Raw genomic sequence first — 3,965 nt, 5'->3', positions numbered from 1 at the left:
CTAGGATTTTCGCGTATCCTACACAAATCCGAAACCTGAATTCTCCCGTATTTGTTACGAATATGCAGATACGAAATCAGGATTTTCGCGTATTCTACACAAATCCGAGGCTGAATTCTCCTGTATTTGACACGGATGCGAAGATTCGTCAGTTGCACACATGAATTTGTTTTTAATGCTATAAAATACACGGACATCAGCATGCCTATTTCCACACATTACATTTACTTTACATCACTACTGTTCTGCATCATAACTAACTCTAACTTACATCTTTGCAAGCACAAAAAAGAAGCCTCTTATGGTAAACAAAAATCATACTATTCCTAGCAATGCATTATGATTAAGGTTACAATTACAACACTTGAATTCTCCACTATCTTCATCTCCACTATCTGAAGAAGCAGCTTCACTTTCACTATCTGAACTGTCCTTCTCACTGGGACTCTCTTCCTCCCTTTCAACCCTAAGTCCTAAGTGTTTCTCCTCAGTCTCTTGCTAGTGCTCCACTTCAATATCTTGCTCCTGTTCAGTCTCTTGCTGGTGCTCCTGTTCAGTCCCCTTATGTCTTCAGATGCGCCCTCCTCACGTTTGGTGGAGACCTTGAACATGGTTCTTTAGTGCGAACACGCCCGGTTCTTTTCTTCTCATCCAGGAACCTTTAGTCCTCGGCGGTTAGGACTCCCGGTCCTGCCAACTGTCTCCTCTTCAATAACTGCAAAAAAATACACATTGTATTAGATTCTTCACACACAGGTTTCAACTCAATGAAAAGCTTGATATATTTCTTGAATACTATATACGGGTGACATACGGATCCCCGCAAATGCGACTACAGTATTTTCGCCTGTTTCCAAAAAGGGCTGTTACCACCAAGGAGAATAGGTCCAGGAGAATGTCCTTGTTACCATTGATTAGACCACAAGTTTGAAACGATTGGGCAAACACAGACGTAAAAGTCGAAGCCAAAATTTAAAGTTGCATTGCAATGCGGAATACAAAAAAAAAAGTTTGGGAGTAAAGTACTTTTGGGAAGGAAGGCTATCAGATAAAATATTCTGAATAACAATACAGTCCACAGATGGCCGGGCATAATTAATGGGGGTAGCCCATGCACAGCAGGGTAAGATGCCACAAGCTGGTACAAGGAATATGGGGAAGTGTAAAAAAACAGACTACCCCAGGAGAAACTAGTAAAATAAGCTACTAGTATCCGAACACAAAATCGAGGTTTTAGTAGGTACAGAAAATTTGGGGGTACAGGGAAAGCGAAACGAAACTTATGGCGTTACGAAAATACTAGTAGTTGGGCAAAGTCAACTAGTTCGAACAAATTTTGTTGGAGAACAGGGTACGCTTAGCAGTTTACTATAAAACAAAGACCAAATTATATCTACAAATATTATTTTGCACCTTTGAATACACTGGAAATAGTGTTTGAGTGGGGGTGTTTGAGAATCAGAAACTTCGAAATTTTTCGCCAACCCTGAGACTGCTCACAGAACTGACCCTTCGTTACACATATCGGGTGGTTTCTAAGAATTTGAAATTATCTTACCCCCAGATGTCCTTCTTTGACGGTGCAGCGTTGTAGCGGCCCAACGGAGTGGCCCGGCGTTTCCTCTTTTGAAATACTCTTAACTCTTGCTGCTGTTGGAACTTTCACACAGCGCGGACCGGTCAGTTGACAGCGGTGTTCCTAGGAAGAACTGCTAGGAGCGGTTGACTAGGAGCAAACTGAGATTACAGCTTGACTAACGGCCAGGCGACTGACAGAGAGCATAGCCCCCATGGGGTGTCATGCGGCTCGTGCTGATTGGTCGACCGGCATGATGACGGGTACAACAGGCGCCACGGGCTGTGTGTGACGGCCTTTGACATTCGCCGTCCATATAGTAGTTGGCACATTGGCATAATTTGTCACTGTCGGCGGCTTTTGTCTTATTTTCTCTCTATTCTTCAAGCTTTTCGCACCAAGACGCGGAGGAAAACTTGCTTTGCCTTTGCGTAATTCTTTTTGTATTATACAACCGACTGTCAGACTAGTTCCCACTTCGCAGCGTCACTGTCTGCACCGTTTGTCCATATTTTCATGGCGGTACCTCCGTGATAGTTTCATCCTCTTCTAGTCTTTCGGCGGCCGCCGTGGCGCAGAAGGGAACTCGCTATACATTCTGATCCTTTGAGTTACTGGATTTTCCACTTTGCGACGCCACTGTCAGCCTTTTGTGGTTTGAGGAATGTTTAATGTTTTGCGATATTTACCAATATTGCATTTTACGCCAAAATGAGATGAATATCTGCTGATGTTTAGACTTCATTTCGAAACCTACAAAGTTGATTTGAGGAAGATTGGTCAATGTTTTGCGGTAATGGGCATATCATTTTTATGCAAGAAATGCTTTGTCTCCTATTACAAACAAACTGACTAATCTAAACAAACGAGATGGGACACATTCACAGAAATATGAAGCTTTTGAATCAATTTTGAATAAATTAGTCAACTGCACACTGTCACGGATGCAGGAAGATTCCGAACAAATGCAAACAAATTCCAGATCCCTAAAGGATACATGAAAATACCCCACGGATGTGACACCGCATCTGCCGGTCCACTCTTGTACAGAAATGGCTTTTTTGTGTCACTCGACAAAATGGAGTCGTTCCAATGAATGAGATGAATACCTGATCTCGAGACATGTTTTTTTTTTTTCATTTTCGTGAAAAAAATCCTTTAAGGACCATATTCATTGAAAATTGAAAAAAAAAATGAATGCAGGGCAGGGTCAGATTAATTTTTAATGGATTCACTATGAAGGATGCCATTGCATCAGATTGTTTAGAAACCGAGTCACAGAAATGTGGCTTTTGTATCAATTTTGAATGAATCAGTCAATTGTACACTGTTACGGATACAGTAAGATTCCAAAGAAATGCAAACAAATTCCAGATCCCTAAAGGATACATGAAAATACCCCACGGATGTGACACCGCATCTGCCGGTCCACTCTTGTACAGAAATGGCTTTTTTGTGTCACTCGACAAAATTGAGTCGTTCCAATGAATGAGATGAATACCTGATCTCGAGACATGTTTTTTTTTTTTCATTTTCGTGAAAAAAATCCTTTAAGGACCATATTCATTGAAAATTGAAAAAAAAAATTGGATGCAGGGCAGGGTCAGATTAATTTTTGGTGGATTCACTATGAAGGATGCCATTGTATCAGATTGTTTAGAAACCGAGTCACAGAAATGTGGCTTTTGTATCAATTTTGAATGAATCAGTCAATTGTACACTTACGGATACAGTAAGATTCCAAAGAAATGCAAACAAATTCCAGATCCCTAAAGGATACATGAAAATACCCCACGGATGTGACACCGCATCTGCCGGTCCACTCTTGTACAGAAATGGCTTTTTTGCCTCAATCCACAAAATTGAGTCGTTCCAATGAATGAGATACATACCTGAACCGAAGTCATGAGTGCAAATTGGGGATGTTGCAGCATAATTTGCATAAACGACACAAGAAGAGCATTTCTGGCTGAAAAATTGGAATTCGCAAAACGACAAGCATTTCACTCGAAGCGACTTTTCTCAGGTGCCACAATGTTCCCTGATGTCATGTGTGCGAATTGGTGATGTTACGGCATAATTTGCATAAATGACACAAGAAAAGCGTTTTTGGCTAAAAAATTGGAATTCGCAAAACGACAAGCGTTTCGCTCGAAAAGACTTTTATCAGGTGCCGCAATGTCCCCCGATGTCATGTGTGCGAATTGGTGATGTTACGGGATAATTTGCATTAATGACACAAGAAAAGCATTTTTGGTCAACTGCACACAGTCATGGATACAGGAAGATTCCGAACAAATGCAAACAAATCCCAGATCCTTAAAGGATTACATAAAAAATACCCCAAGGATACGACAACGTATCTCCTGGTCCACTCTTGTACAGAAGG

General features: G+C 41.2%; 1 protein-coding gene and 1 long non-coding RNA gene across 2 annotated transcripts in view; both read right to left on the bottom strand.

The window, feature by feature from the left end:
* Nucleotides 1–1,753, bottom strand: part of LOC109475054 — a 1,890-nt gene extending 137 nt beyond the window's left edge. The window contains exons 1-2 of the long non-coding RNA XR_002140514.1: nt 1,559–1,753; nt 36–715 (exon numbers count right to left, since the gene is read on the bottom strand). This is a non-coding gene — a long non-coding RNA (uncharacterized LOC109475054). The remainder of the gene's footprint in view (nt 1–35; nt 716–1,558) is intronic.
* The window catches only part of LOC109474657 (ADAMTS-like protein 2), a 44,706-nt gene that overhangs the window by 12,255 nt on the left and 28,486 nt on the right, over nt 1–3,965 (bottom strand). The window lies entirely within an intron of this gene.

The sequence above is a fragment of the Branchiostoma belcheri genome, unplaced genomic scaffold (assembly GCF_001625305.1).
Source record: "Branchiostoma belcheri isolate BF01 breed outbred unplaced genomic scaffold, Haploidv18h27 scaffold102, whole genome shotgun sequence".
NCBI lineage: Eukaryota > Metazoa > Chordata > Leptocardii > Amphioxiformes > Branchiostomatidae > Branchiostoma > Branchiostoma belcheri.
The sequence above is the reverse complement of the archived record's forward strand: the minus strand, read 5'-3'. Positions and strand labels throughout refer to the sequence as shown.